The sequence below is a fragment of the Ascaphus truei genome, chromosome 3, assembly GCF_040206685.1.
Source record: "Ascaphus truei isolate aAscTru1 chromosome 3, aAscTru1.hap1, whole genome shotgun sequence".
In the NCBI taxonomy this organism is placed as follows: domain Eukaryota; kingdom Metazoa; phylum Chordata; class Amphibia; order Anura; family Ascaphidae; genus Ascaphus; species Ascaphus truei.
Genome location: NC_134485.1, coordinates 187,290,485 through 187,303,048, shown reverse-complemented (window position 1 = coordinate 187,303,048; position 12,564 = coordinate 187,290,485). Strand labels below are relative to the sequence as shown.

The window sequence follows — 12,564 nt, the reverse complement described above, 5'->3', positions numbered from 1 at the left end:
GGGGGGATACTCACAAAAACAGACAGGGGAGACAACACAACATGTGGTATAGACAGCATCATAATAGACAGAAATAACAACTGTAGGATGGGTCTTTTGTCACATTAAAGTGCCCTTTTAATTATTTTTCGTTTTGGGTCCTTCCTGCTCCGTTTGTGCTGGTACGCTTTTGGTCTCCTTTTTCCCTGTATTGCATTTAGTAGCTGCACAGCCTGCCTTCCTACCCTACCAGGATGTGAGTATTTGCATATTTTCTGGGGAACCTGCCAATGAGACTGATGGTAAGTGGGTTACACCATATACCAGCTGTCTTCAGGAGGATAGTACCCATACTATTACACATTAGGTACTATATCTATTGTTAGTACCCTGGTTTAGTGGTTTGGCTTATTTTTGTTATTATACCTGCATTTGAGCGCTTCAGCTATATTCCACATTACCCTATTCTGTGCACTGATACGGGTGACCTTGCCGGACGATGGCTGAGTTGCCTTTAGGCCACGTGGCTCCGAATGCTCCTGTAGTCGCTCCATGTGGGGGGTCGGGATAGGGGGGGGGGATACTCACAAAAACAGACAGGGGAGACAACACAACATGTGGTATAGACAGCATCATAATAGACAGAAATAACAACTTTTCTGAGCTTTTGCCAGACCTTGCTGGTTTGAGCTCATGTGCCCGGGGATCCCGTGACCTTGCGTCCATCACTGCAAGGCTCCAGTTCTGTAGGAAGTCCACATTCCCCGGGTCTTTCCCAACTGACCTCAATGTACCCTGGTCAGTGTGGTTGAGGCCCATGCCTACTACCAGGAGAGCGGAGCTACCTCCTAACCCCCCGCGCTATGGAGCATTATCTTATGTAAAACTAAATACTCTTATAGTATATGCCATTGTGTAACTCTTCCACCCAGTTTTCCTGGGAAACCCAACTTTAAAACTTCAACTTAAAACTTTATGTCTTTTTCCCCCCCTCCACACCCTTGTATGGATTAATTAACCTGCTGCGCTAACCCTGTGTTAACTTGTTTAACTGCCTATCCTCTTTCCTGTTTTTTTTTTTTTTTTTTGTGCCATCTTTTGCATTTTTGCTCCTCCTGTGTGGTTTCTTACCTCCCCCTTCTTTGCGATCGCCAATCTATCTGCGCTCCCCTTAATCTCTTGTTCTTCCTTACCCTCCGATATGCTCCTCCTCTTACTCCCCCTCTTCTCTTCCTCCCCCCCCCTTTCCTCCTTCCTCTCTCTGCCCTCAGCACTCTCTCTTCTTGCCCTCTCCCTCCCCTCTTATCCCTCGACTGAGGAATGCGCGTCCCTCTGCCTCAGGACCCCGCCAGTCCCACTCTTCACTTCCGGATTGGTCTATTGATGACGTCATTTCCGGGCGCCCTGCCTCCGACTGACGTCAGATCCTGTTGTCCTTGGATCGGGTAAGTGGGGCCCCCCTCTTCCTCCTCCCCTCCCGGAACTCCGCCTCTACATCCTCCCCTCCCGCCCACTTGCCTGGCATCAGTTCGTTTGCGCCTTTTGCAGGGGCGCCATGTTTGCCCGCGAAGAGCTCCCGCTTATTCCTCGGCACCGCTATGCAGATTCAGGGGGCGCCATCTTGGTGGCCATTGTCTTTACACAGGCACAAGGTATGCCCGACGCTTTTTGCAGGGGTCCGCTGGCTTTGACTTCACTGGAGGATGACATTGAAGCCGCTTCAAACTGCAGCAACAGGGTATAAATAGCAACTTTGTCCCTACGTCCAGAACCCGTGGCATCCCAGGGGGCAACGTGCCACCCGGCCGGCCAGGGGCACCGGGGGTACAACTAGGGGGCATTAGCCAGGCCGATCCACCATCCAGATCTCAGGGTTTATTTTTGTTGTTGGTTTTCCTGTTCTCGGCCGCCCTGTTCACTCGTGTCCAGGAGTTTTCTGCTGTCGGGCGCTGCTCTGATTGCTGCGGGAGCTTGTCTTTAACTCCTAGGGTTTGTAGGAGTGCTGCCCCCTCGTCTAAATGCGGTAGGTTGTGGGCTTTGCCATCTTTAATAACGAGGAGTCCAAAGGGGAAGACCCACCTGTAACGTATGCCCCTCTCTCTCACTACTTTTGTAAGGGGGTGTAGCGCCCGTCTTCTATTGAGTGTAGTGGGGGATATGTCCTGATAGACAGACAATTTCACTCCCTTGAACTGGAGTGTGGGGGATGCCCTGGTGATTTTACTAAGCTCCTCTTTTATTTTAAAATAGTGGATGCGCAGGATGACATCGCGCGGGGGATTGTTAGGAAGAGGTTTCGCTCGCAAGGCACGGTGGCATCTGTCCAGTTGGAGCTCAGAAGGGGATTTATCTGGCAGCAGGGACTCCATCCACCTCCCCACAAAGTCCTCGATGTCCATGACCTCCTCAGGTATGCCTCTCAGCCGGAAATTATTTCTTCTGTCCTTGTTTTCCCCATCTTCCTGCTTCTCTTCCAGTTCGAGCAACCGTTGTTTTATGTGGGTTAATTCTTGTCCTGTGTGCTGGTGACACTCCATAGAGACGTCCATCTACTGCTCCAGCTCGTGAGTGCGTTCTCCTATCCCCTGTATGTCTTTGCGCAGCCCATCTATTTCACTGCGGAAAAAGTCTTTTATTTCATTTAAGAACTTAGTCATGTCCTTCCGTAGGACGGGCTGCATCCCCGCTTCTTCTTCTGGGTCTCCCCTGCCCTGCGTGGAGTCCGTGTCGGAACTCCCGCCCGCTGACATGGCCATCTCGTCCCTGGCCTTTACTTGCTCTGTGTGCCAAAAATAAGATTTCAGATCCAGGGACTTTCTCTTAGTGCTTTTTGTCGTGGCCCGAGTTATTGGCATAGCCGTCGCTTTAATGCTTCTGAGGATATGTTTTGCGCCGAGTTTGGGTGGGTTTTTGTGGTATTTATTGATTTAATTGCGCTGGGGATGGGAGGAGCTTTCAGCTTAAGCTGCCATCTCCCAGTCCGTCGCGCATGCGCCAATCTGGCCAACGTATTTTAAGTCTACATCCACGTCACGGTATGGCCCATCTGTACTGTAGGTCCCAACATTACTGTACCTGCAAAATACGCTCATAACCTCTCAAATGGAGGGAGAGCTGTCTTAACAGACTGTTCATTCACAGGTGCACAACAAGAACTGCCGTTTAAAAGTGAGATACTTGAGTATGAAACCAGGGAGGAGGGGTCACAAACCTCCAAACTGATTACCAATTAAAATTTACAAACACACACAGCCCCTGTAATCTCAGAACCCACACCCACCACATATATATATTGTGTCAAAAGGAGTGCTGCTAGAATTGTGTCCCCATGTATAGAGCAAAAGACAAAAATCCTTAATGCTACATCCAACATGACAAATTATATTGTTAAATACGTATCTGTTTTTCTTTTCACAAGCAAGGGTCATGTAGTCAATTAATGGATAACACACATTTTCTGAAACACAAATGTAACATGTCAAGAAAAGGTTGTTGTCCAACATGCTGGAAGATACCCATTTTTATATGGCATAGAGTTGTCCTAATTCAGTTAAGGGATAAAATAAGCATAATGGTCTTAACATGTTCCCCGTATCAGGTCATTGTAGGATCCTTATTATAAGCAGGGTGTTTGGAACAAATTAAGGATGATTAATGTTCTCTATTTTTCTCCCATTTCTAGTAACATCTCATCTAACTATTACTAGTTTTAATCTAAAACAAAATTCACAATGTGTATTTGGTGTACTGTAGAGCCAATGACAGAAAAACATGTTCACAGACCTGGTCATATATTCTTTTAGCTAAGAGACCTTCTGGAAGAAATATTTCAGATGTAATTGGCCCTCTAAATACAGAGGACTCTCTGTAATCTTATAGTCTTAATTAATTGCACTTGGCAGAAAATGAATAATCAGCATGCGCTAAATAAACTGGTACATTAATATTACCCCCCTCACTGCCAGACGGCCCTGCAACCCATTGAAGCAACTATGGGAGTTTTCGATGTATATGACAAGGTAGGATCTGCTTTACTTACATCCTTTGATAAATATTAGTTGGTTACACCGAATGTGATAATAGGGCATCAAGTACACTTTTGAGGGGTTAGATATGCCCTTTTTTGGGAGAAATACATCAATTGAATGGGTTGGCACTATTGCATTATATTATTATATATTTACAGAATAAGATCGAGAAGCAGAGTCTGGCAGAATAGAAGTGAAAGATCCACAGTAGGAAGCATTAAAGTTTTGTGTCTACATCAAGTGTAAGGAATTTATATTTTAAGTTTGATATATTTCACCAGAATTTTGTTAGCAAAGCTAGATTAATGTCACCATTGACCTGGTGGTTTAGTATGTAGGTAAGCAAAAATGAAGGAATTATAGAAGAAATAATGATTAAGCACTTTATTGAAGAAGGGGATAATCAGGTAATGTATTGTTATTTTAGTGTATGTGTAAAAGCACCAACATATTCCGCAGCACAGTACAGTGGGGTTCAGAGTGACATCAATTCTATAAACAGAATGACATACAAATAAGGACAGACATGAACAAACAGATAGTAAAGGTAATGAGGGTCTTGATCATGAGAGCTTACAATCTATAGGGAATAAGGGGCAATGTTGAAACAAAAGGTAAAGTGGATGATCATGGTGGGATAGAGTATGCTTCAAGATGGGGGAGCACAGCTGCTCCAATTAAGGTTTGGGGGTGTGGATGTTAAGGGGGTGTTATATAGCGTGAAGTTTGCGGTACCAGCCGCACAACTGGTACCAATAGGGTTGGGGGGAGGGGCAGATGTTAGGGGTATGCCAGATAGCCTGCCTTAAAAAGATGAGTTTTTAGAGAGTTTCTAAATGTCCGACAGCTTGGGGAAGAGTCTGACGGTGCGTGGTAGGGAAATCCAAAGAGAGGAGGCAGCGTGGGAGAAGTCCTGTAAGCGGGAGTCAGAGGATGTAATAAGGCAGGAGAAGAGGCAAACGTAATGAACAGACTGTAGGGGGCATTTACGGGTAAATTTGGGGAAGAGGGCTGAGACGTAAGGGCACCAGCATTGTTGAGAGCTTTGAAAGTCAGAGTTGGGGTTTCAAATGTAATTGTAGACGATATGGGAAACCAGTATAGGAATTTGCATAGTAGAGCATGAGAAGTGGAGCAGTGAGTGAGGTAGATGCTGGACACGTTGAGGTTCATTAATTAAATGAAAAACGAAAATGTGCGCAGCTACAACCAACTATAATGTGATGTGATTTATGTCTAAAGTGAAAGAAGCAACATTGCAATTACACTATAGCTCCTTTGAACTGTGAGAGCATACAAATAAATTAAAAAGTGTTACATACAAAAATGCGGAAGGTCTCAAGTGCGTCTGCAGCTGTATCACTCAATGCGCTTGTTCTCTTGTTTTTATGTATGCATAATATTTACCCTTATTTTTATAAAATTGTTCTTGAGATACTTCACTATTAGCATTTAGCGCTGTTGTTTTGGTCTCTGATTCATTAATTAAATGCCTGGGTGAAATGAATGTACCTTTCACTATTTGAATCAGGTAGGAGTATTATGCCAACAGAAAAAAATTGAGTGCAGATATCCACACAGGTGATAATAGTGAACACACTTGTGAAATAAATGTTATATTGAAATTAATACAATATAACCCCTTAGGAAGCTCGAGAGTGAAACGCGTAGGGTGGATCTATACAGACGTTGAGAGGACTACTAAGTTGTTGATGGACTTTTTGGAAGCACTTTCAGCAGTGATTTGGTCCCTCTGTCCCTGGACTTTCCCTGTGAAACGGCCATCGCAGCTTGAATACCGGTGGGAGAGGGAGTGCTGTATCTACCCCAGAATCTGACCCTGGGTGGTCCCAACGCCTAGCTTTGCATTTTGCTTCTGAGTGCAATATATTTTGACTGTGTTTTTTATTATAAAGCAATCTGCACTATCAGTGTCTCCTCTATTTTCTATGTGGGATTCCCCTCCCTTTGTCCCTACTCTCTTCAACTGACCCTGACATACCCAACAATGCGAGTGCTTGGACACCTATACGAGTTGGTCACTCAGAATAACCGCACTGCCTAATTTACTCACGGACCATGTGAGTGAGCTATACCCTTATTTATTTATTATTTTCACTAATACTGTATTGCACTATATTTTTCTATTTGTTTCCATATGCACCTGGATCTATTTGCACTTCTGAACATCTGTTTCTACTAGGAGTATTATGCTGCAGTAAACAAGTCCGACAAGAATGTTGAAATAGTATTATTGCTATGCTATTGCGTTGTTCTGCAATGCACTCTTAGCCCGCATCCATAGTAAGAGCGACGGCGCAAGCGGCATCGCGCACACCAAAAACAAAATGCTGGAAGGCAATGTGCACGGCTATAGAGCGCGCACGAGAGCGACGGGCGGCCAATACTTCGCGAGACAAAATGTTTTGATTTTGCCACGCGTCGGCCGGGTCACGTGTGCGGTTCAGCCAATGAGGGCGTACCGCTCGTGTGATGTCAAGGGCCCGCCCTTGCCACGCCCCCCATCACGCAATCCTACCGGCCATGGATCGCTTCTAGTACAGGCACGCGTGACGTCATGCGCTCTATCGCGTGCACACCTGTACTATATTCAGGCCTTAGACCAGCGGTGCGCAAACTGAGGGGCGCGACCCCCAAGGGGGCAGGGGGGCACAAGATTTTTTGGAGAGGGGCACAGGCGGTTGCAGAGTTCCCGCGCTCTTCCCCCAGGCATTTAAATTAAATGCCGGGGGACCACGCGAGGCCTCTGCAACCTGTACTTATGAGGTTCAGCCGGCTCCAGGACGTGTTACCACGGCAACGCGGTGTCAAATGACGCCACAGGGTCATGTGACATCACGGTTGCCACAGTAACGTGACGTCAAATGATGCCGCGGGTCACATGACGTCACACGACCCCACGGTGTCATTTGACGCCGCAAGGCAAGAAGGGGGGCGCAGCTAGGAGCAGACGAGGCACAGGGTGGCGCAGCAAAAAATGTTTGCGCGCCCCTGCCTTAGACCGTATTGCACATTTGGTCACATTCTTTCAGCCTCGGATCATTTATCCAACCTTGATAATAATTCTACAAAAAGTTTTCATAATACGTGTTGCAGTCTCTATTCACATTATATATTAATTCTGAGAATAGGAATGGTAATTATTATGCCTTAAAGAAGCAACCCCCTAAATTTTTTTTTTTTTTTTTTTTTAATAATTACTGCTCGCAGAGCATGAACCCCTTAATTTGGCTTTTAATTTGTTTTGTTATGACTGCGTTCACCTCTTTTCCCCATATAATATAACTGTGTTTACTGTAGGCTATTACACACTATATCTAGTTATTCCTTCTGCTGTTTATATTTATTTTTTTATTTGATTTTGTTTTATTTAACAGGTAACAAAGACACATATAGATAAATTCTCTATGTAATGCATGTTCATTTCAGCACTACACAATTTGTACGAGACTCACAGCGCCTGTGTGCAATTCAAATACATCATGATCCTAACAAGTTGATCTCTACAAGAAATATTGCTCCTGCTGCAGCTAAGCATTGTTGTGCTGCATTAGGTTTTTCATCATGGTACAGTGGCTCAAGAAGCATTCAAAAAAAGATGGGAATTTATTGCGCGCTCCAAAGCGTAAACATTTCAATGCTGAGCATAGGGAATCAGCAAATATTCCATCTATCCACATCCATGATGGCCACGGAGAGGCCATCTTAACACTTCAGCACAGCCAACATGCAGAAGGCAAGCCAAATGTTTGTGTCCTGGATTATTGATAGCGTTATACTGTAGTAATATTAACTTTATTTCATGTAGCGCTTTTCTCCTAATAGGACTCAGAGGGCTTTGCAATTACAGTATAATGCGGGGTACAGAGCACATAGGATTTTTACAGATACAGCCCCTGCCCAGATGAGCTTACAATCTATGATGTTGGTGCCCGAGGGACAGGGAGATAAAGTGACTTGCTTCTAAAGTGACAAGTCCTCACCATGCACGGAACGGTTTCACTGCATAGTTGATGGGGCTGAAAAGGAATGCAACAAAAATATTAAGATAGAGACAGGAGACCATTACATTCTCATTATAGGGAATATATACATATATCAAAAAAAATGAGTGGCATGTAGAATGAGATTAAAAAAGATGAGCAGGTAAGATATAGAGCAAGTATGGAAATTGGAGGAAATGATCCTCGACTGCCAATTTCTGTGTGGCTAAGATATTGGTCTGGATGTATCTGTGACAGAGAAGAATGAGGTGTATCAAGGACAGCAGCAGCCATCTGTCCATGCTGCTCCTCTCTCTCACAAAGGATTCAGGAACTCAGGAATAATTATGCTGTGTTTCCCTTATTTAATGTAATTACCTTGTTATCCAGATCTTCATGTTATGGTCTGAGGTCAGCAGCACAGCTACTAAATATATATTATCCACAGCTCTCCAGCACTCAGACACTGTATACAGATATCGGGTTGTAGAGTATGGTCAGTAAGAGATTGTTATGCTTTTGTTTATATCGGTTATAAATTGAGAGGTCATATGTCATATGTCATAGTTACATACAGTAGTCACAATTTCTTTCATCCTTTTGTAGGGAATGTGGTCATTTGTTTTAGTAAATATCTCTATATATAGATCTCTATCTATATATATCTCTATCTATGTATATATGTGTATACAGTATATATATTTATATATATATATGTATAAATATATGTGTGTATATATATATATATATATATATATATATGTGTGTGTGTATATATGTGTGTGTGTGTGTGTGTGTGTGTGTGTGTGTGTGTGTGTGTGTGTGTGTGTGTGTGTGTGTGTGTATATATATATATATATATATATATATATATATCAGCACTAACCCACACAACCTACATACAGAGATATAAGCTTGGTGCATAGAGACACAATAAGGATATATGAACAGCTGATCTTATAAAGGTGCTTAAAACAGCAAGGTACTGTATACAGCTGACTGGACCATTTGGGCTATTTCATTTGGACATGAATCATTAGACCAAGGTACGAAGGAGAGAAAAATTGGCCACAAACAATACTCTCTTCCTGTGTGCTCATTACATGCTTCCTTGCTGACACCTTCTGCTCTTGACAAATAGATATACTGTAGGAAGACAAAAAAATAAAAGTAGAAAAAGACATGGGGAAATCAGGGAAAAACAGAAAAGGCGAGATAATGATGTATACATTTCTATTTATGAAACCATCCAGCTAGTTCCTACATTAGTAAAAAATCAAATCTATATATCCTTTTAAAGCGGATAATATTTCTACTTTGGTCCACGTCACTTTTCATGCTAAACCCAGATCTATATGACCTGCTAAAAGCACATGTTGGGTGACCAGATCCAGTTTTTCACACAAAATGTCAGAAATGTGAATTATGATCTGTAAATGGTGATTGGAGAGACTTGTTTTTAAAATATGAAAGTGTATCAATATTATTTCCCGTCAATTTTATTTTAAGTATGAAATATGAATGAAATTCAGAGGGGGGGGGGGGGCAGCACAACACACACACACACACACACACCTATATATCCAGCCATGTTTGCCTTAATGCATGACATCTTTCTTTCTATTTCTTGGTAGTAGCATTAAATCTAGGAAACGTACTAATATGTGTCCCATTGATGCCAAGTGCTACCAAGGAATAGTTCATAACTGGCAGTGTTTCCTGGCTGCAAAAACATGGCAACAAATTGCTCCAAATTTCTGAAGCAAAAATATTTTTATTGAAATCAGTGGGATTTTCTTACTTTGTAAGCCTGGAGCTAAATTTTGCCCCAGTTTTGCACCACAGAGACTTTGATAAATGATCCCCATTGTCTCTGAAAAGGGGAAACACATGATGTATGCACAGTTTGATGCCTCTGTTTCTAGTATGTGCATTAATTACCTCCTGCATAGCTCCTTCTCCTGACCCCACAACATCAGCAACACAGGGTAAATTAGGTGCAAAGTACTTGATACATTATGCTTACAGATGCTGAATGAAAAGGCCTCTCTCGGTATTTATTTTGCTTTTACATGGGCCCACACAAATGGAAATATTCACATACAGCAGTGGCTCAGCAGACATTGCAAGAAAAGGAAATATTACACATCTTTTTATAATTTGATTACAAAAATGTACATACATTTGTCAAAATATCATGGAGAAAAACTGTTCTTGTAAGAACAAGAACAAATGTTGAGTAGGCATTATTTTTAATTAATGCCGTTTTACAAAAATTCGGTATCACTGCTGTATGCTTGTGGGCACACCATGGATGTATACAAAGAGAGCTACTAACTAGAGTGATATTAAAATGGGTTCGCCAGGGAAATAAAGTATTTCTGCTGGAGAGATATAGAATAGGAGATGCTTTGCAGTGTTATTAGAGATGTACAAAGCAGCAGACAGATGAAACAACAATAAAGGAGCCAGATCAGAGAATAAGGAAATAATAGAGAAATATTGTAGCTCTAGGCAAACAGGCAGACAAAGCTGGCCCCCAAAAAACTAACATTGCTTCATTAATATATTGATGTGTCTTTTATTTTGCTTCATTCTTTAAAAGGAGTTCTGTTTGAATCAAGTTACAAGAAATATCCAATGTAGTGTTTAAACCAGACGTGTCAGCTGCCTTTTTTTCCATGGAAGGGCAGCACTCTGCTGTTTCATGCAAAACAAAAGGCCATTTAAGTTATGTTTTTCATATTTGCACAAGCATCTGATTTACTAGAGAAAATTCCACTTGGAATACAATGGTATATTTTTAGATCCACACACCTAATTAATTTCATACATTCAGCTACAGAGATCTTTAACTGTTTTGTAATAGAGAGGAAAAGTGAAGAGGGAAAAAAAGAAGGACATGCTATAAATATCATGAATATATGTGAGATAATAAGAAAGGTGTAGGAAAGGAGGAGGATTCCAAAGAGAGGACACAGCAACTGGAGATAATAGAGATATAAAAAGGAGAAATATAGCACAAATAGGATGAACAAGTGGAGAATACACCTCAAGTAGCAAATAGTGGGCGTAGTAAGGGAAATAAAAACAGGGATATACTACAGGTATATAAAAAGGAGATACCAGAGAAAATAGCCAATACATTGGAGGGACAAGTAATAAAAACAGAGGTAGAAGAAAAATATCTTACATAAGGGATGACACTAGAGAAAAAAAGAAAAGAGGCATACAAATAAAATAGCAGACAGATAATAATCTAAAAAAATGTATGGGACATGTGGAAGTGGCAGATAATAATAAATAAAACCAGTAGAGATGGTAACAATGAATGCACAAGGGAAGGAGAGAGACAGAAAAAGGATATATATGGAGAGAGAGAGAGAGAGAGAGGGAGAGAGAGAGGGAGAGAGGGAGGGAGGGAGGGAGAGGGAGGGAGAGAGAGGGAGAGAGAGGGAGAGAGAGGGGAGAGAGGGAGAGAATGAAATAAAGCAGAGAATCGAGTGATGGAGTAAATTAGAGGCTTTAACAGACAGAGAAGGAGAGGAAAGTGGAGGGCAGAAGTACAAGTAAGAAAGAATACGGGCAAAGGGAGAATGAGGGCAAAATAAATACTCCAGATTGAAATGGAGAAAGGAAAAGAGAGACACAGAGAAAAACGTTTAAGGAGAGTCCCTGAGCCAGAGGAGGGAGAGAGGCGCCTGGGCGCCTAGTCACAGCCTGCCGGGCGGTGCCAGATACACTCAGACAGCAGAGGGAGGAGGAGCACCGCGTGCAATGCACACACACATACACACAGCCTGGCATGCACCTCTCAGCAGCAGCAACTGAGTGTATATGGAGCACCGCTAGGACCTTAGGCGAGAGGCATCTCTGGGGAACTTCCGCCACCCTCCCTTGTAGACACGACAAGCCTCGGTCCCTTGGGGAGCTCTGCTAGGACAAGAGTGGGCAGTGCCAGGGCTTGCCAACTACAGCCCAGGTAAGAGGGGGGGAGGCACAGTCTGATCTGTGCTGTGGAATAGGACTAAGGATGCGAATATATATATATATATTTAAAAAAAAATTATTATTATTATTATTATTATTATACTGGGAGCAAAGGAGAATAAATGAAAGGCAATGTGGAAAGAGCAACATTGGGATGAGGGTTATTTATTCAGGGTATTGTTGGGGCATGGTGCAATTAAGTTAACCCTTTCAGTGCCAGAATAAGAAGCCCCTCTCGCATTGAAAGGGTTTATGATGAGAGGGTACATGCAGTATCAGAGCTGGGTTCTTTCCATTCCAGCCCTGCTGTCACTAGCATAATATGGAGCAGCTAGAACCATTGTGGGGAGGGAAGGGAAATGCACTAGATCAGGATCAGTTATCTTGGATCTCCTCCATCTGAGGGTTTCACAGGCAAGACAGGCTAGTGCCCAATCTGAGGATGATTCAATTGCTATTGGACATAGGTTTGATGGGATGACAGGCATTTGGCTAGAGTGATTTTTTTATTTATTTTTTGTTTATCGTTCTTAATTGTTTGCATTTCGTAAACCCAACCCTAT

General features: G+C 42.6%; 1 protein-coding gene and 1 long non-coding RNA gene across 2 annotated transcripts in view; both read left to right on the top strand.

Moving 5' to 3' along the window:
• The first annotated feature begins 2,059 nt into the window (after nucleotides 1-2,059).
• Nucleotides 2,060-5,898, top strand: LOC142491001 (uncharacterized). The gene is made up of 3 exons (XR_012800213.1): nucleotides 2,060-2,389; nucleotides 4,166-4,249; nucleotides 5,655-5,898. It is a non-coding gene; the product is annotated as an uncharacterized LOC142491001 (long non-coding RNA).
• A 5,614-nt stretch (nucleotides 5,899-11,512) lies between these two features.
• The window catches only part of RAI2 (retinoic acid induced 2), a 139,811-nt gene continuing 138,759 nt past the window's right edge, over nucleotides 11,513-12,564 (top strand). Inside the window, exon 1 of the mRNA XM_075589794.1 lies at nucleotides 11,513-11,993. The gene's annotated coding sequence lies outside the window, so the exon portion shown is untranslated. The remainder of the gene's footprint in view (nucleotides 11,994-12,564) is intronic.